Consider the following 21,750-nt stretch of genomic DNA (forward strand, 5'->3'; position numbering starts at 1 on the left):
GAGTGACAAGAGGTAAAATTTTAAAAATCTGTCTAAATGACATTTTGGTGATGCTTATTCTCCTCTAGGTGGGAGGAAGGGATGTCATTGTGACACTGGGGCAACAAGCCTGTGTGGTCTCAGCGAAAAAGGCAATATGGCTGTAGCTGCTGAGTAAAGAATTCTCCAGATATGGGAAAAAAAAAAAAAAAAAAAGGTTTGGCAATAAAGAGAGAAGCTTGGAAGGGACTAAAATTGGAAGTATGTTTGGTTGAGCCATGCAGATGGCCACTCAAAACCAAAAGTAGATGCAAACCCTTATTTATTGGCCTGAAACTAGTGTCTCTGTCATCTTATCACTCCATTTCCTCTCTCTGACCCTCAGCTATTTTAAGAATAAAAACATTGAGCATGGCACCGGGGTATTCCTGTCCCCAAAGGGAACCAAAGTCCATAAACACCCATATGAGTACTTTGGGGAGAATTGGGGAGGGAGGGAATCTAAATTTGGGGGCCTGCTGGATACAGGTATCCAAGTCACCATCCTACCTGTAGCACAAGTGAAAGAGTGCCTGAATTCAATAAATGGGATTTCTGCAAGATTCAAAGCAGAGAAGGGAAAATAATGTGACCTTGAAGCTGGGTACCTGAGGGTTACTATAAATGTTCAATAAGAACATAATTATCTTTTGACTTTGTTCTCACCATAGACATAGATGAAAAGAAGTTAATCTTGTCAATTTGCTGTTTTCTTCTTTAACCTGAGAGTTGGCTCAAGAGTCACAAGAATTTATGAATTTGTTTTACAGAAGAAAAGGAATGCCTTCAAGGAATTTATGATCACCAGATAACTGGTCCTCAGCTGCCATTGATACCCAGATGTCAGATTGCTCAGGGGCTCATCTGGAGTGAAAGAAACATGGATCACCCTTTTGTTTCTCCAAAATGCCTCCTGCAAAGCCCTTTAGTTCTATAAAATCCCTGCTTTCTTCTACTCTTAAGGCAGATTTGAGAAAACCTATCCTCTTGGCTTCTCATTTTGGTCAGTCTGGATAAACCTTTCTCCATCTCCAAGTACCGATGCCTCAGTGACTACCTTATTGTGCATCAGGCACATGAACTTAAGATTAACAGGTCCTGTATCAATTCTTGTGAGTCAGCTAGGAGTCTTGTGTTGGTGACTGAATGGCCCCAGTGAGAGTTTGAATAGTTGGTGGTCCCCAGCAGTTCCTCGGTGTCTTTACCTGAGGGATATCCCCTGCCACTCTCCACTTCCTGCCGATATCAGCTGCCCTTGGTTCAACACTTGTTTGGAGTGGAGAAACACATTGTACCTCGGTCTACTTTCAGTTTTGCATTTGCCAGGAGTTGAATTTTGTCCTTGAGTGGATGCCTTTGTGTTGATGTGAATATTTTCAGTTTTTCTTTTGCTGGATGAGTCCCACAACACTCTTGGTCATGAATTCCCTGTCTCTGGATTTGCATTTTGTGTGATTGAAAGGAGGGACCCTCATTTGGGAGAGATCTAGGGATGATTGGACTTCATCTTCTGTTTTTGTCCTGCAGGAGTCAGATTTTTTCTGTGATTTTCTTTGTGTAGGTGCTCTTGTCTTATGTGTGAATCAGCTATGGGGAATATTAGCTTGATCTGCACCCTTAGCCCCCTGGACTACATTCTCCAAAATTGGGTGACTTTTAGCTAAGAGCCCATGAAAAAGGAAAAAGGTGATATTCTTTTATAACATCACATGGCCATAATATTCTTAGACTCTGGAGAAAATGGCCAGATGAGGGATCATTCAGCAACTCTGGGAAATCTGGCTTGAGTATTCTTGGTTTATTGATCCTTATCCTCTGAGAGATGGTCACTATTTTTCCCTGCCTCTATCTTTTCTGTCACTTGTCATAAAAAGGAGAAACTATAGGGCAAGATGCAGGCATTTCTACAAGCCTGTTTCCTGGGATGGTCCTGCGGCAAACTTTGCTGTGGGTTAATATGCACATAAGGTGAAAGCTGTTTCTAAGGGGCATCTTGGAAGTCAAAAAGGCTACAATAATTATGGGCACAGGTCAGTCAGTTAAGAGCCATTAGGCCTCTAGTCACCTCAAGAAGACTGCCATGATAGAATAAGTTGGTCATGGAATAGGGTAAAATGGCACAGGTCACCTGCTAATGTCAAGAAAATGTCCATGCAATGAGGTACTCTATAAAACACACATAATCCCCAACCTCACAGTGCCTCCTTCCTAGGTAGTAGTTTTGCTCTGAGAGATCCAAGGCTTAGCTAAAGCTTTTAACGTACATGTGAGATAAGCGGCATTTTTTTTTGTCTTGCTCTATGTCTTGAGAGCTTGGCTTTATGACCTCTTTGGTTTCTGCCATCTGGAGGATGCACACACTGGTGTGTATTTTGGTAGCCAGTTGATTAGACTGGCGTTCTGAGATTTACTCTCTTTCTCTGGCTTTATAAGCTCTCAGGGGAGTTTTCATGAGGGGTCCCAGTCTGCCAGAGGCCTTTGTCATCTCAATCTTCATTGCTTGTTAGAGCACTACCACCTGTGCAACACAGCCCTTAGCTTTCTTGGACTATTTTTTTTTTTTCTTTTTAAAGATTGGCACCTGGGCTAACAACTGTTGCCAATCTTTTTTTGTTTTTTTGTCTGCTTTATCTCCCCAAACCCCCCCTGTACACAGTTGTATATCTTAGTTGCAGGTCCTTCTAGTTGTGAGATGTGGGATGCCGCCTCAACGTGGCCTGACAAGTGGTGCCATGTCCATGCCCAGGATCCGAACCCTGGGCCGCTGCAGCAGAGCACGTGAACTTAACCACTGGGCCACAGAGCTGGCCCCTGGACTATTTTTGAAAGTGAAATTTCTGGATCTTGTGAGGGATGCTTCTTTTGCACTTTCTTTTGGGGACTCCTCTTTTATATATGGTTAAGCCATAAAAGGCTCATTGCTTTGAGACACTATTAAGAACTTAGTTGCCAATGGCCAGGAAATGGATCCTTAAATTGGAAAAACTTCTAAATTGGGAAAACTTATAAAGAGCTCTCATCATAATTGTTTTATTGGTACCTATGAAAAGACCAAATTAAAAATGAAATGCTAAAAATGATGACTAGCCTCAAGACCCTGACTCAGGTTACAATTAAATTGAAAAAATAATTGTAAAAGTATAAATGTTAAGATTATAATGGTTGGAATGTTTTATATGAAGCTAATTTTATATGAAGAGGTTGTGTCAACTTTGCCTGAGTGTGTTTTGAAAATGGATGTTATGTCTGGCTAGAAATGTTTCCCCTTCCCAATATTATAAGACCAAGACTTGTTGATAAACTCCTAATCAAAGCTATGATAAGAAGTATAAGAGTTGATGGAATTCAATGATTATATCTCTTTTGCATGATTGACTTCTAAATCGTATGGTGGGGATAGACATTGTGTCTCACTGGGGGAAACATTACCCCAGTATTTATATTGTAAAACAGTATGAAAATCTGCCCTTCAGACAATGTTAATTAAGCATACTAAAGGAAACCAATAGGGTTTCCTGAACCATACAACATGAGATTTTTTTCTACCTCCAGATGGTATGGCTAAAATTAAGAGCTCTATTTAATTGGTTTAACCTAAGTGCTTATATAAATTAAATATGGGTTTGTCTACTTTTGGCTTCTTATTACAAAGAAGCCAAAAGATATTTGGTTCTATTAGTAAACATGTCTTTTGTTTTACTAAAAGATTGTACTATGAAATAAGATGTTTCTAGAAATTATAAGAAATATCTATAATTTTGCCAAGTCACTGAATGATAATATAAAATACAGTTTATAATTGCTTACTTCATAGTTTTCACCATAAATTAAGTTTTCTATGGATTAAAAATTCAAATTACCATATGTGATTATAGCTACTAAAATTAGTAGGGGAATTATCTCTGTATTCTAGGAAATTAAGATGTATATTTTCAGTAAAAAGGTATAAGAAATAAAGGTAATTTTGTTTGTTAAAAAAGGTCATAGAAGGTTTATGGAAGAAAAACTCTGAGAAAAGAATTTTGTACATGGTCACATTGGCTAAGACTAAAATGAATTCAGTTAAATGAATGAATTTTAATATCAAAAGTAAGTTGGTGCAAAATTAGAATTTGGATTTTCTTACCAGAAGAGTATGGATTTTATGTTTTATCAAAATAAATTTTATCAGGCCTTTAATCACAGGTGCTAAGTTTTTTCTTACTGCTTTAATTTTCTGCATTTTCCTGAAAATCATTCATTGCCACCATGGTTAAATGGATAACTAAGCATGGTTTCATAGGGATCTATGCAATTGTGTGGGTAAATGTTACTGATATGTGTTTTAAAAATTAAATAACATTCCTAAAATTCTGATCTGTCCTGATTGTTAGTTGTAATTCTAACTCTGCTTATGCAAATATATTTCATCTTCAGTCATATTCATGGAGAGGACTCTGACACTTACTCTAGAATACAGATTTCTGATAAAGCTTTCAGATCATACAACTGAACTGGGAAAGAAATTACAGAACTCTTACAGATAAACTGATGGCTTCATGAAATTGCTGACAAAAGATCAAGAGTTTATTACTTGGGACTAAATGAACTGATGAGGATGATTATAACTTTTATGAACTTTTTGTTTGAAATATTGCTGATTTTTTATTGTTTTGTTTTTTCAGATTTAAGAAAACCTTTTTTGCTTTTCTCTTAAGCTAACTATGGCTTATAGCAGTTTGATAAATTATACTTTTGTAAGCAGAATTAAAACGTTTATCTTTTTCTCCATACCTGATCCCTCCAGAATTTAGAAACTCTTAGTGATTGAATATTCTTATTTTCATGGCAATATAGTTATTTGCATAAGTTTGATAAGAATTTCTTCTCCTTATAACGGGACACAATTTGAAACACTGGTTATACTACCAAAGCTTTGACTTGAATGTGATATTTGAGAGAAATATGCAGACTCAGATATGACCAGTTGGCAAGGAACACAGACTGACTTTATGAAATAAAGCCACTTGGAAATAGTGGCCTGGTACCTTGTTTGCTGAGTTCCCAGAAGACTTACCAGGTGAGTAAAGAAGGTCACTTCCCTGGCAGGTGCAAAGAACTTCAGGATACTTTATGGAACCTTAAGAGAAGAGAAGAATTCACTTAAATCTTTAGGTATTGTAGGTGGAATCTGATGACAAGTCCTTGGTTTGGCCTTGCCTCAAGAGGCCTTTAAAGTTCAATCTGTGATTCCTTATAAAAAGTTCCAGCAAAGCAGACTTTTAAAAAGCCTATGTGATCAACTGCTATTCTTGCTGTACTCACATAAATAATTGGACCAAGCCAGCCAGTTAGTCTTAATTTGGCTATGTTTGGTAAAAATGATTTTGGTGATTGGTGATTTTAGAGAGAAAAATTGTGTTTCAGCAGAAATTATAATACACACTTGTGGGTATTAGATTCTACTTCTGTAAATTCTCTTTGAGGCTATTGTTTTCTATTTGTAAACTGGCTATAATGTTTCCTTGTTGACTTTGACCCCCAAGTTGGGAAAGACAATTGGATTATTAGCATTTCTCAGATTTGGGCAAGAGCAAGTAATCTTTTTAGAGGTTGGACATGTCATCCCAAATTGTATTCAGTGCATGACCATGAAGACCCCTTGATAATTCCAGTTTATAATGTCTAGACTGGTTTTCAGGGCCGTTTTGGATTCTCCAATGGATTAGATCTATTTTTCAGTGACTATTAAAATTTGGGTTGTCTACACTTCTTATCCTTTTCATTGGATATTTGATGATAAAATGTGCTTTTAGATGTTTTACTAAAACTGTTGAATGAGGTACAAAAATTAAAATTCTAACAATGCATAATTCAAAGTGCAAAATATAACCCAGTACCTGAGAATATTTTCAATCTCAAGTTGAAAAATCTCACTCCTCAGTTACCCCATCTTCATTCCCTTTCAGCAGGAAATAGCCAGAATGATCAATGCCTTGCTTCCTACAAGAATGAGGAAGAGAAAAAGGACAGTGGTAATTGAAGCCAGTTACCTGAAGGTTACTGTAAATATTCAATAAGAACATAACCTTTCAACCTTGCTCTCAACACAGACATAGATGAAAAGAAGTTAATCTTGTCAATTTACTGTTTTCTAGTTAAACCTGAGGGGTAATTCAAGGCTTACAAGGATTTATGAGCTTATTTTACAAAAGAAAAAGAATGCCTTCAAGGAATTTATGATCACCAGACAAGTGGCCCTCAGCTGCCATTGATTCCCAGAAGTCAGATTGCCCAGGGCTTATCTGGACTGAAAGAAACATAGATCACTCCTTTGTTTTTCTGAATCACCTCCTGCCAAGCCCCTCAGTTGTATAAAACTCCTTGCTTTCTTCTCTTGTTAAGGCAGATTTGAGAGAGTCTCTGATCCTGCCTTCTCATTTTGGTCAACTTGAACAAACCTTTCTCCAACTCCAAGCACCAGTGTCTCAGTGGTTAGTGTACTGTGCATCGGGCACAGGAACTTTGGATTAAGGAGTTTGGTATCAGCCTTGTGTGTGTAGCTCTTGGGTTTATTCACTATAATATTGTTGAGACTTCCACAGCCGAAAATATGTTTGTGTTCATATTTTACATCACTGCTTTATGAATGTTCATAAGCATCATATGCATCAGCCCATTGAGAAAGAGCCACATATAAAAAAGTGCTGATACCTTTGGGACCTCACAACCCTAAAACGCTTTTGAGTGACAAGTCTCTATGACTAATGATTTTGCTGATTGGAGCCTCTGTTAAAAGGAAGCAGCCATTCTCCAACGGTACCCTTTAAGGTTTTCAGCTTGTTGCTTCTCTATGGTTACCAGCTCCACTCCATTTTACAAAGCAACTATTAGCATGTTAATATGCTTTTGTTAAACCTAACCTTTTAAATCAAGAAAGCTTTGGAACTCTTGAGGAGTTCGGTTCCTAGTTAAAAAATCTTTGTGTGATTTTTTCAGATGTGACCCTAGGCAATTGCTAAGACAAGCCTCATGGGGAAAAGCTACCTTCCCCATACCAGACTTTGTCCATAGCAAAGGTATTATGGCTCTGAAGAGAGTTGCATCAAGGACTCAGGCCCTGCTGGCTTGTCATACTCTTTGCATATTTACATTCCTAACCTTGGCACCTACATTCCAAGATCAGCTTTTCTGAGGCCTTGGGCAGAGGTCTTCTTCAGGCACATCTATGGAGGCCTCTTTGGGGTGAGGAGGGAGTAAGAACCTTGAAGACATTTTTCTCCCACTCTGACTTAGTGATATATTCCAAGAACTCAGTATCTATCAGCATCTTGACATTACATAAAAAGTAGAAGCTATGCTATTAAGAGGAGCTTTATTCCCTACTCCACCACCTAAAACAAATCTCCTATCTCCACTGGAACCTTGATTCACAGAGTTCTCTTAAATGTCTGGGACATGGTTCACTGATAGGTGAGTTAGGCTGAAATCGGATGTGTCCACTGTATTCCTGCTGATGTTCAACCTCAGCACCAGCTGTGCAGAACTGACAAGGCATATAGTCACTCTGCTCAGTGAGCAGAAGTCAAAGCAATTCTGATAGCTGTGATAGATTCTTTCTTTGCTAAAACTTGCTACATTTCTACTGACACAAGCTATTGCCTATAGCCTGACTGTTTGGTATGCCAATTGGAATATAACAGAATGGCAGATTAAATGCATTCATTTTTGGGGGCCACAATCTGTGGAACCAGATCAGACACCAAACCATCGGAGTAACTCATGTAGTGTCTGTGTTAGAGACCCATTCTCTGAGGAGATGGACTGGAATCAAGCTGATAACCAACATTGTGCTGCCCAGATTGCCACCCTTGTTTTTTTGATCTTCATGGCAATGCATTCATTATCATAAAGTGTGCACAAAAGGAAAGAATTCTGTGTTCCTGGAAGAGGGGCTATGACTGCATGGTAGATTTGTGATGCTTACCAAGTTGATCTAGTTGCTCATGGTGAGGGAGGTCAAATAGTACAGAGTTTTGCTTCTGCTCACTCCTGGCAGAACCAAGGTAGAGTCTGTGTACTTGCTAATACATCCTCCTGTACCTGGGTTAATGCCTCAGGCCAAGTAAAAAGGTTAATACAGAAATTAAGGAGAAAATTACCTGGCTTTCTAAGATCAACTCTGATGATTTGTGGGATTTTTAGAACTGATTGGGTCAGGTCATTTTGGGGCATGACTGAAGATAATACTGCAGGTTGGTCACATCTTGCTGCTTGAAGTCCTGTTCATAGTAGCCTCAATTAAATGAGACAAATTGGATGGATTTCATCTCAGCTTCCTTCACAGAGTGGCAGACAGAATAATGTGCTCATCAAAAGTGTGAGACACCAAGATGAGGTATAAACAAGGGGTGGTTGTAGTTGAGAAACAATACTCCATGTGTCTCTCATATTTCTACACATTTCATGAGCAAGGTGCTAACTATACTTTTGTTCCAAATTATCTTTTCCAAGATTTTTTGTATGACAATTAACCTTGGAAGATAGAGATAGTGTCTCCCTTCACAGCAAAGGGCAAATTTGCTTTACTGTCCATTATAATAAAAATAATGTTTACCTCTGGGAAAAAGGATAGCTTTGCTTGAAGCCAATCATAAAAGATTTGAATTTCCTAAGCTCAGAGTTCCTTATTTATAATGTGTCCTTCTGCATGTGCAGGTGCCACCTGGACTTTTTCTCTTTTAGTGGGAATCAGTCCTCTAAGAACTGGTGCATAAATATGTTGAACCTGTGATGACTGCAATTGCTGTGAGTAATAAACTGTCCTTTGTCTCTGACCCGAGATTCTTGTGTCTTCTACTGGAATCCTCGAAACTATGGCAGGCTGATGTGTTAGATTTAAGGAGGGTAAATTGTCATATATTTCACATTTCGTGTCTTGTTCTTCCCTGTGCATATCATGGCTTTCAACATCACCTCTTTGTCTTTCTCTTCTGTTTTTTTTTTTTTAATATTATCCTTTCACTGAATCTATAGCCAACTTATCTAAAATTACTCCCCCATACACCAACAGTTTCCAAGCCCCTTCCCTGATTTTCTTTTCTCAGCACTTGTATCTAGCAATCATACTGTATTTTACTTATTCATATAGTTTATTGTCTCTCACCCAAAGAGAATGTATGCTCTTTGAAAGAATTTGTCTGTTTTCTTCTTTGCTAAATTGCCAGTATCTAGAACTGTGCCTGAAACATAGAAGGAGCCCAATAACATGCTTTGAGTGATTAATAAGATAGCCCAGCAAGGGCTGTTAAAGTTGCTGAGGAGAACAGGGAAATGAATATGTTTGGAGGCAATGGGAGATAAAATGTGCAAGATTGATACATGCCAAATTATAAATGTCTTTGAAAACCAGACAGAGAACTGCAGATTCCTCATCCTGAATTCACCATTTTTTGAGAATGGAACTACCAGTCATAGTTTTATCATTCTAGATAAGCTAGAATAATCTAGAATGACCTAGAATAATCTGTTACCCTTCCACCTCACTTTGGTACAAAAAATCCACAGATCCTATCAATTCCACCACATAAATATCTCAAGAATTATACCCTACCCCCTAAGATTTACTACAAATCCTTATTTTCCATCTCAAGCAGCGAAATACTCTCCTAATTGACTGCTATGATAAAAAGCCTTGACCTTAAACACAATTCTCAATACCAATCTTTGACATTTCTCTCCATGAATCTGGCACAGAATTATTATGACCTTAACAGCACTTCATGATTTAACCCACAGTTAATCTCCAGTCTCATATTTAACCACTGTTTTCTGTCTATGCTTTGCATTCACCAACAAATTTAACATGTTTATTCAAACGTATTGGTCATTCAAATCTCCTTGTGGTTTTCCTTAACCTGGTAGTTCTCTCCTCTTCACCCTCTTGAGTTTGCTATCTACTATTCATTCTTTAAAACTTAACATGAATGCATTCTCCTTTGGAAAGCTGTGCTGAACATCTCCTTCACTTATCCAGAAATATTTATGTTACTCAATATCATCAACAGCCAGATGCTTAAATCTTCCATAGAAATAATTAATTTAAGCTGGAATTGTCTCTTATTCTTTCACACGAGTGCTAGAGCAGAAGACCCTTGAAGAGCAAGAACAACATTTTATGTGTGTATGTGTTTTTAAATGCAGCTGTGATTCTCATACCAGTACCCAGCTCATAGCAGTAACTGAATACAAACAAAGTCAAATTTACTGGTGTAAAGTATTAAGTACAAAACTACAATTAATTTTAACATCAAACATATTTATACTTACGGTCTACCTGAAGTGAGTTTTGTTTTTGTTTTGCTGAGTTTTGTGTAAAATATCAACATGGCAATAATAGAGAAGTCATGATGAATCTGTGAGTTAAATCATAAGAATAAATGAGATTTCTGTGGAAGACAAACTGTGCTCAGTGTGCTCATTCTCTGTTCTCAGTCTTGTTTTCTTTACATAATTTATCACTATCTGAAAGTATCCTATTAGTTAGTCTTTTTTCATGTTTATTGTTTCTCTTCTACCACAAGAATGAACGCTTCAGGAGAGCAAAGATCTGTCTGGGTCACTGATATATCCTCCATGCCTGGAAGTGTGCCTGTCACTTAAAAGACACCAATTAAATATTGGTGTTATTTTTCCAGTTACTTTATCATGCCTTAAGAAGAATTTGAGTTGATACATGATATTGATAATCATAGAGAGTCTGATATTAATTATGAAGATTTTTAAGGATTCAGCAAGCTTTTTCTTCCGTCTGTTAAGACAGGGTAAGCTTTAAATAGCCAGTACACATTTTCTTATTCTTTCTAGAAAACTGAGGTTGAAACCTCTTTTAAAAGCATGGGCTATTTATAGCCTTCCTAGAACTCTGCTGAATGAAAAGTTAAACATGCATTTTGTTCTTATAAATGGCATGTTAACATGTAGAAAATTTTAAATGGTGGGTGTTTTTCATGGCACCCCAGTGATTCTAAATATGAATTATTTAAAATGTTGAAGAATTAGGCACCGGCAGTGAGAAGATTGGAGACCTTGAAGGATAAAATATAAAGGTTGTAGCAATATGCTAATTTATACAGCCTCTTCTGATAACACTTCATCTACTCACACTTCCTTCACGTATGCTCGGTGGAAGGGATATTTAGTAGCAACATGCTATCAAATTTTTAACAGCAAACACACTATGGAAAAAAGAAAGAGCCATGATTTGTATCATTTACCAATTTTTGTGGTGAAAATACCACCACCATAGTTGATTTCAAACTATTGGTTCACAAAATTCCTGAAGACTTGCCAGTTTTCCTGAGTCATTAGGAGATGGCTCAGGAACAACTGATTATGTTTGACTAACAGGGTCAGAGGAAATTAAGCCTATAAAATTTTGTTAAAAATTTATGTAAAACAAAAAGAATCATGTTTTACTAGGGATTTACCCTTACCTGTCTAGAAAGATGGTCACATGTGAAATAATTGTAAGATTTTGCTACCCAAACATCATGAATCTTTTACAAGATTGACATTTCAAAAGTGTCATGGCAACAGGGAGGATGAGTTCTAATAGTTTTAACCAAATGATGATTAAATAAGTAAATTCTATATTGTCCTTTGTTTCCTGAAATTGGATAGAACATCATGGAATGGAAAGAACCAGTAGTTAAGAGACTTAATTTAAATTCTAGTTTTACTCTGTGAATACCTGATGGTTAAACTTGGTCCAAGTCACCTAAAATTGTATAACTAGGTATTCTTAATAAATTTTTTTTATGTACTTGACTGAGAATTTTGAACTACATGCTCTGAAAATTCATTTACATACAAAAGTTTAATGACTCTCTGGATACTTCACTTACTGAAAGGAAATTAAGAACATGGGGGAATAGAGTCCAAAATATTTTTATTAAGGAGATAACCGTACAGATTAGAGCATTGTTAGAGTTGGAAAATCATATGAGATATAAAATTTACAGTAAATATTAAAAATCAAACTTTTTTAAAAGAGGAAAGATAATCCAGGATCCATTCTTTTTATACGGACATGCTACTATATTCAAAAATCAACTGTCTCATATTACATTAGAAACAACCTATTGTTCTATAATAATAATTTCACAACATGAAAGTGTTATATATAAAGAGATATAGATATCTGTATGTACAGTCATGTGCCACATAACAACATTTTGGTCAAGGATGGACCTCATATATGACAGTGGTCTCATAAAATTTGTACCATATAGCCTCAGTGTGTAGTAGGCTATATCGTCTAAGTTCATGTAAGTACACTCTATGATGTTTGCACAAAGTCAAAATCACCTAACGCACATTTCTTAGATCAAATCCCTGTCATTAAATGACATGTGACTGTATCTGTGATATAAAATATCTTTAAAAGAATCTTAATCGTTCCTTTCAAAAGCATTCTAATTATGCTAGAATTTATCTCATTTGATATTTTTATTGGTCAGTATAGAAGTTGGTTTTAAGTAACTTATTTATGTTTTAGTAACAGTACTCCAGAAATTAAGGTTTTTTTCTCCTTTATTGAGCCTTTATCCAAGGAGTAATATTCTCCATAAAGTTATTTAATAAAGATTCAATTCTCCCCACCCTTTGTGTAGAAGGGTAAACAGCAAATCCTCTACACATGAAAGTAGAGACTGCATGAAGAGGCTGTTTTGTGAGAAATGCTCAGAGAATAAAAGAAAACAGATGGCCAAGAGTTAGGTAAAGAAGTGAGTTGATTGAGAGCAATATTTAAAAGTTAATGTGCAAAATAAAATAAAATGTGTATTGAATCATATACAATAGGGCGAGCTGGTTTCATGGATTCTGCTTTCAAGCGGGTTTTTCTGATTGGAACTCTGTTAGCAACTTGACTTTCATCAGGAAAGCAACTGGTGCCTTTTAAAACAAGTATTTGTTAAACTGTAACTCATTTAAGAATGAAAAAGAAGAATGTTTTTCTTTTTGCTTCAAAAATATATGTGGGATTTGTAGGCCACCAAATGTGTCACTTACGTCTGTTTTATTAAAGCAATAGTATGCCAATAAGAAAACTATATTAAGAAGAATTTTAAAAAGGATTTTTCTTCATTAAAATTGTAACTTGAATACTTTAGAGGGCAAAAAAAAATTGCAGTAGTTTTCTCTGCTTGCTCTGTGCAGTGATATTAAGAAAAAGATAAAAGAGTGCAGCATTTCCTGACTTCAATCTATTTAAAGTGAAAAATATCAAGAACTCAAAAGGTTCCTACCTGCTATGATGACATCATGTAATTTGATATCATAATAATTTTTATGCAAATACTGGTGATTTGAGTAACATCAATAAAATTATTGTAATCTACTCATATACACATATAAGAAAATCTATATATTAGAAGGAAGCAAGTACAGATTATTCTGTGTTAAGAACAAATTGTCTTCAAGATAATTTCCATAAATATAACATGTATTCAAATGCATGATATTATTACTTTGAAATACATTTTTAACCATCTGTATTAATCACAGAAATCACCAGAAATAAAAAAACAAGCACAATTATATCAATACTCAGAAATTAAGTTCCAATTAATTTTGAATACATTTGTAGGAGCAATGGTACAGCAGGAAGATTAGTATTAATACGTATAAATTCTCCTCTTTAATTAAGGAATCTTTAGGGTAGATATAGAAGTAGCAAAAATGAAGGGCATAACAAGGGCAGCACACTTGATCCTGGCCAAGCTTTGAACATAAATCTAGCCTGAAGAAGCCTAAGTCTAATTTGTGCCAGCGATGTATGTAACTGAATGTCAATAACTGAAGGTAATACTGCCTATTGAGATCAATCAAATAATTGAAGAGGCACAGACTTCTAATGCTCCTAATTGAAGAAAAACTAAAATTTTCTAAGAGTTGTTCAGTAATTTTTCTTTAAATCATTTTATAACTACTTACAGAATATATTCAGTGACAGCATTCTTATTTTTTTTGTCGTTTTTAATGTAGCCAAGGTCCTTTCTAGTCAACATGATTGTGACTGGCCAGCCAATGATTGTTACTTTCCCTTTAATAGACTGGAATTTCTTGTTCCCAGAATCTTTGAATAAAGCTGTTCCTTAATATGGTCAATTTCAATATTCATTTTTATAATAAACATCTTTTCTACTAGCATTTCCCAGTGGAAATATAATATGAGCCACATATGTAATTTAAAATTTTCTGGTAGTCATATTAAAAACAGCAGAAAGAACAGGTTACATCAATATTAATAATATATTTTATTTACCTGAAAATATCCAAAGTGTTTTTAATTCTACTTATAATCTATAAAACAAATTGTTAATAAGATATATTATTCTTTTTTTATAAATCTTCAAAATCAGGTATGTATTTTATACCTACAATACATCTCAAATAAAATGTGAAATTTTCAACAGTTCAGAGGAAATTTAATCCCACCAAACAATAAAGTTGTTTAATAGAAAAAGAATTATACAACACTTTAGCTTTTAAATCTAAATTTAATTAATTAAAATAAAAAATTCATTCCCTCAGTCCCCCAGCCACATTTCAAGTACTCAACCATCACATGTGACTAGTGACTACCCTATTGGGTATCTCACCTCTGTACAATAATGTGAAAATAGAATTTGAAAGAACAAAACACGCAAAGAGAGAATACATATCTACACATATTTACAGTTTTTTTTCTGATCTACACAAGTTAAATTTTATTCAACTACTTAATGAAAAGTCAGCATACAATCTCTAGAGAGTCATCGTATAATCTGGATTATTTTGTTTACTCTTGAATTTGTAAAAAAATTCTTTTTAGTTTTACATATTTAAATTAAATTTTTATGAGCTACCCTGATGGCCTAGTGGTTAAAGTTCGGCACTTTCACTGCTTCCGCTGCCCGGGTTTATTTCCCATTTCATGGAACCATACCATCCGTCTGTCAGTTGTCATGTTGTGGTGGCAGCTCACATAGAAGAACTAGAATGGCTCACAACTAGGATTTACAACCATGTACTTGGTCTTTGGGGAGGAAAAAATAAATAAATTTTATGGTAGAAAGCTGCCATTTTTATACCTAACATTATTAAACAAAAGTTAAAGCATAGTGTCTATCTTCATAATAAGGCTAGATATCTAATTATGAAGAAGAAATAAACAACAACTTTATTTAAATTAAGTACTTAGTAATAGATATTAAAAATACAATTATAATTTTTATTGAATTGATGGCAAATGTGATCATAAATTAACCATTTAAACTTTTTTCAGATGTAAGTAAATGAGAACATCTATTAATATTATACTTAAATAAAAGAAACATTATATGGGTATAGGAGGCAAGAATAGGATCTAAGTTATATATGTACATAAGAAACATAAGAACAATATTGAGTAACTAATTAGAATTGCTTTTACAGTGAAATTGAAAATGAGACAGTCCGTAATTTTAGTTGCTGTCAGTTGCTGTGGGTGGTGAAGTGAAGACTCATAGACTTGGTTAGTCAGAATCGGCCCCAACTGCCACACTGTAATTCTACCATAAATTACATTCTCACAGCCTCCTGAAACTGCTCCATTTTCTGTCTGAGCTACATTCTTTCAGAGTGTAGTGCAGATACTACAGCTGGCTCCTTGCCCTGGATGCTGACCAGTTTGCCTCTGTGACATTAACCTGGTGCCTGAGAGTCTGAGTGTCAAGAAGGTTGACTCATTTACAGTTTTCCATTATGTAGCTCTAACATTTTATGTTGTTTCCTAAATAATAGATGCTGTATAGCTGGCCTAGCCATGGTAAAAATGCAGCTAGTCTCCTCAGTGGCTGTGTAACAATGTTCTTCACCATAACCACCCAGATATATGAATATATTTTTTCTTTATTTCCTGATTTTTTGTTTAACTTATGCCTTAGTAGAAGGCTGAAACTTCCACAATTGTAACGAGGCCCCCTTTTCTTCCCCATTTTGTCAGGATTTGAGCATGTGAGCAGGAAGGTATTCTACTTTGATATGTTATCATATATGGCAATTTATATAAATTAAATCCAGTATATAAGATTATTGTGTATAAAACAGAAAACTATGAAAAGAGCAATTATTCTATGAACATAACTGATATTCTTTTTTCCTATAGTGTATTAGTTAAGAAATGGTTATAGGACATGACAGGGGTTTTGACTAAACATTATATCAGAAATTTGGATCTGGAAGCTTGTGTATTTATCTGTTTGTGTCCGTGTCAAATAACTTTTAATTAGTCCAAAGGAAAAATAAAATTAACCAAACAACTACAGAATAGAAAATATATCATGAAAGAAAAAAAAAACAAAAGTGATTTTGTTCTGTTTTCATTTTAACCACGGAAATAACCACATTTGGAAAGCTGAGCTAAGGATGTCTACATGTGTATTCGCTACTTGAACTTTATTTGCCCTAATTAATCCTGAAAACAAGGCATGTAAGTGTTAAGAAAAGCTTGATTTGACAACCGATTATACATAATTGTTGTTGTTATGTTGATCAGGAAAAAGAAAGGATTAAGAATTCAAGGAACATCAAATTTTAAGGCTAACTTTTGAAAATAAAAATACATATTTTGTTGTCCAATCAGGATGCATATGTACGTGTATATATATATATATATATATGAGAAATATAACTCTATGTTTCTTTAGCAAAAATATAATAGTGTTGAGTTGATGATTTTTAAAATTTCTATAAATAATGTGACATAAGGTGGACAGAATATTTAAGAATTTCTTCTTCGGTAATTCAACTAGGAGTTGACATATCTCTAAGTATGCTCGCCTTTAGTCATTACCTCTTGTCACCATCTGAAAATGTGCCTGAATACAAGAAGCTATTTTTCAACAAGACATTCAGCTATCAACACTTATTCTATTGTAATTCAAGTTCCTTTGTCTTTTAAGGAAATTGCCATTGAATTATAGTCCTAGACCATCTCTAATAGCACAGTTACTAAAACCGATTTTTCATACATATTCATAACTAAAACCATAAAAACCATTGCAGATTTCAAAATGATGCATCAATCAATGCCATAGATTCCTGCTTAGCAACTCAAAAAAGGGAAAGCGTAGTCTAGTATTTTCTTTGTAAAATACTTACTGTGCATTTTTATGCAAAACATTATCAAAAAACAATTTGTCTTATGCATATATATATATCGCTATCACAAATGTACATAAGGTTGAGAAATAAGCAAAATGCTAAAAGAAAGAACTCTTTATGCAGCTCTCTGCCCTTCAAAGTCAATACTCTTCGAGGCAAGTAATAGAGTTCTGAATGGAAAAACTAATACAGCCCTAAGCTAGAATATTGTTGAACTTGATTTGGCCCAAAATAGTAGGTAGAAATGTAATTTTGCCGTGTTCCATATCTTCTCATGATCCCTTGGTAACAGATTTTTCTCCTCTATCAACACTAAAACCTGAACCTAATGCAGAAAATTGTAGATTAAAGAGTCTTGTGTTGAAACCCTATGGAAGAAATTGCTTCATACAAAATTGTTTACTTTCCCAAATAGAGGAAAAAATAAACTGAAAATCCAGCATAATAACAACAATAAAGAAATATACAGCACTATGAAAAAGAGAAGGATATAAGTGTTCAACAATTAAACCTTAATCTTATCAGTAACACTAATGAAATATCTGTTGCAGTAACCCAATCATCTTATTAAATAACACTTTGAAAGTTCTTAGTTTTGATTTTTACATCATATTATGTATTCAATCATGAAAAAAATTCAAAAATCACTTTAATAAACAAAGCAATATCAATACTAAAAATACTTTTAAGTCTTTATGAATTATTTGTAATAACTTTCTTCTCTCATAAACTATGTATACGTTTCATTATGGTAGGCATAAAAATTATTAAGAATTCAAGAAACATTTCATTTTAGAGTTAACAGAATAATCTCAAAAAAGACAATAATTCCTACTCATCATAGAAAGGCATATGGGAATGCATGCAATTTATGGTGCTAAACATCTAAATTCCTTCAACTTTCTTCCATGCAAACATTCCTAGTTTAAATACCTTACTTTTCCTTGATGGTTATAGATTTCCTTTCTTGCTCAACTAAAGAGTCTTTCCAAGGCTAACTTTTCTAGCTTGTGTTTTTACCCACGTTCCTTTTCCATCTGCTCCATTGGCCTATGAAAACTTCAAACCTCCTATAATTTAAAACGAAGCATCAATTATTATTATCACCACCACCACTGCCCTCAAGAATAACAAACCTGCACCTCCATTCTACCTTGTCATCTAAAGGCAGTACTCTAGAAGCCAGCTCTTTATTTTCATCTACCTGGAATGCCTTCCATCCTGCCATTCTTCAAGGCTCATTCGAAATACAATCTCTCTTATTTGGTCATATGCTCTTTCATAAAGGATGTTCAGACTAATCATAGCACTCTACAAATGCATGTCTAGCTCATTTTTATATTGCTAATATCTCAAATATATTTACAATGTCTACTACATAGATCAACAAGCATTGGAGTTGGCAATAGTTTTAGAAATTATCCCATATTCACTTTACAGATGCTCAATCCTTTCTTCTTTGCTATCATCGAAATATCTCTGAATTTCAAGCATAAATAAGAGTGTTAAATACCTCAAAAAATGTAAAGTAGTGTGATCAGTGGAGCTATTACATCATTTTTTCTATAATTATTTTCTTTTTCTTTTTTTTTAAAAGCTATTTCTTTTTCTTTTTGGCCCTGAGTTAACATCTGCTTCCAATATTTTTTTCTTCTCTTCTTCCCAAAGCCCCCCAGTACATAGTTGTATATTCTAGTTATAGGTCCCTCTAGTTCTGCTATGTGGGGTGCCACCTCAGCATGGCTTGATGGGCTGTGCTAGGTCCGTGCCCAGGATCTGAATCGGCAAAACCCTGGGCCACCAAAGTGGAGTGCGTGAACTTAATCACTCAGCCATGGGGCCGACTCCCTGTCAATAATTATTTTCAATTGCTTATTCAAAATTGTTCTGAAGGGATGTTCCATGTTAAAATGGCATTTGACTCACTGTTGGAAAAAAAGTTTCTTATGGTATAACTCCAATACAATTTTTTTCTTCCATATTATAGTCATTAATCTTCAAATGACATTTGGATAGTTAGAATGAAAAGTTAGACACTAGTAGATATGAAGTTTGCTAATGATGTTAGGTAATATCATATGGTGATTAAAAAGAGTAATTATAGTATTTATGAGGTAAATTCCTATCTGTTCAGCAGTATCAGTGTTTACATATCAAATCCATTTAAAATGTAACCAACTATCTGCTGTGATGTACAACAAAATTGTGTGTAGCTATGCACAGCTGTGCATACATACAATCTGCACATACATAAACATCAAATGCTGAGAAGTGCCATTAGATGTTTGTTTTTTCTCCCTGAGAAATTTCAGCTCAACAGATTCTTAGACAAATATATTTCATACATATGCCTTTTCTGCATATACAATATGTAGTAGGTTTAGGTGAAATGAGTGCTGAAAGTAAAAACATCCCAGGAGAATTGAACTCACACCTGGAGGAATCTCTGTGAAGTTGAGTAAAGGCCAAGATTTGAAAGGAATGATTCATTCTAATGAAGAGGCCATAGTGTCTGAATACAAAGCATATTTATAGTAGTTTTCAGATTTGTGCCAGGTTTTTAAATTTAATATTGCAGTTCTAATGTGCAATGGCTACAAATTGTGAAGATGTTTACATTAATTTATAAATGAATAAAATGTCATTTTGTTTTTTGAATTTTTAAGCCATCATACCTAGTTTTATTGTGTTCCATTTACTTATTTCCATACTTGTAACTTGTCCAAACTGTTTATTAAATTCAATATTTTCCATTATGATGACCATTCTAAACATTCCAAATTCCTTTGACTGAGGATTTAAAATTAATCTCTCTCTTCTCTTTCTCTGCCCCATCTCTGCCTCTCTCTATCTGTGCCTATCTGTCTGTCTATCTACCTCTCTCTCTGTCTCTTTCTTCTCTCTCCCTCCCCCTCTAAGGACACATAAAGCTATTTGTCTTCAGTTGTAAGTGGTAAATATAGTTTTAGTACTAGGAACACTAAAGACTTATTATGTAGAATTGTAAGAGGCTAGTATTGTTTCATATCTCTACACCTCTTCAAAATAATTTGGGCAATAGTGAGAAAACAATATTGCTGAAGAATTACAAAGACATAAATTATTTATCTATCTACCAACTCAACTGCAGAAACAGAGAAAGTAGATATCCTGATATCCACCTGACAAGAACTGTGCAAGGTCTGAGATTCTATCCCGAGAGGGAATAAGCTAGTTTGTTCCTGCTCATGGACATTGGGAGGCAAGGGCATGATACTCGTGGGTTAGAGACAAAAGACTTTATAAGTCACAGCAAGAGCAGTAGCTGGAGCTTCATAGTGGTTTGTACCACTTCCACCTGTCCCGCAAGTTCCACAGAAGTGATGCAAAGGGCCCTTTAAAGACGCTTGCAGATGCAATAGCCAGTGTTAAATGAGAAGCGTGAGCTGCTTTTATATAAGTGGAAGCAAACCTCCTCTTTTTCTGGGTTGGAGTTGAGAGGTGCTCATCTCTCAAGATGTGTTATTCACTGTAAACACAACCATGAGAAATGTTCTGGGTAAAAGTAGTCTTGCTATGTCAGCAAAAAACATGAAGAGGTACTCAGCCCATGGCAGTTGCCTCTCCGAATCCTTCCTTACCAATTTGTATTAGATTTTAATAAAACTTAGAATCTACAAATTCTTATACTTCATAATCATGAAACTTGAGACAAATTTGGGTCTTTCAACTTGCATGAAAGAAGTTAAGAAACTCTAAGGAACATAGCACTCAAACTATTCTAGAGATGATTCACCGTTATTGAGGTACTAAGAATTGAGCATAATTTTTAGCCTAAGTTAGAAGAGAAAAATGCTAAGGACGTTCTGAGAGGTCATTACCAGGAAGAGCTTTGTTAGTAACATTGTGAATTCAATGAAAATAAATGTTTTCAAAATGCCTAGTACATTGTAACACATAATGCTGTAGGCCATGGTCAGACGATGATTAAAGCTACAGTTTGTTAAATAATTTTTTTAAGTTGTTATAAAAATCTGAGGTATAAATAAATATTTTTTGTGTGCTTGTCCTTTAGAAAGGTAAGGAGTAAAGGCGTTTGTCTTTTTAATAGTCTATTATTGCAGTCTAATTCATTAGAAATATGTGTGTGCATATGTGTTTTTTTCTAAACTAATACTATTTTATTCTCTTACTGAAGAGTTTAAACAGCTGAAAGTTACCTTAAGGCAGCACTATTTTCTTATGCCATTTTCTACCAAGACAATAAAGCAGAGAAAATTAACTTTATTCAACACTTCTGTCTTTAAAAAGATAATGATTTCATCTAGTTAAAGCTGTCCTGGGCTACTTAGTTTATTTCAGGAAGAAATTGCCTGCTCACTCATGATAAGATAATTTGTCACCTTGGAAATTAAATTACCCACCCCTGTTTACCTTGAGGAGTTGTGCTACATAATACCCACTTGCTCCATTACTGCCTTTATATCAGAATGTGCTCAATTGTACAAGAACACGTGTTGTATAACAAAGACTGTAAAGGAAACAAGTAGAAGACAAGTCCTGCTCCCTAATCTAAATAGAACT

The 21,750-nt window shown here is 34.9% G+C and overlaps 1 long non-coding RNA gene across 1 annotated transcript in view; it reads right to left on the reverse strand.

The window, feature by feature from the left end:
* Window positions 1-21,750, reverse strand: part of LOC103552256 (uncharacterized) — a 103,831-nt gene that overhangs the window by 49,528 nt on the left and 32,553 nt on the right. Inside the window, exons 5-6 of the long non-coding RNA XR_011537164.1 lie at window positions 5,898-6,000; window positions 5,075-5,137 (exon numbers count right to left, since the gene is read on the reverse strand). This is a non-coding gene — a long non-coding RNA (uncharacterized lncRNA). The remainder of the gene's footprint in view (window positions 1-5,074; window positions 5,138-5,897; window positions 6,001-21,750) is intronic.

Source organism: Equus przewalskii, chromosome 2 (genome assembly GCF_037783145.1).
Source record: "Equus przewalskii isolate Varuska chromosome 2, EquPr2, whole genome shotgun sequence".
Classification (NCBI taxonomy): Eukaryota; Metazoa; Chordata; class Mammalia; order Perissodactyla; family Equidae; genus Equus; species Equus przewalskii.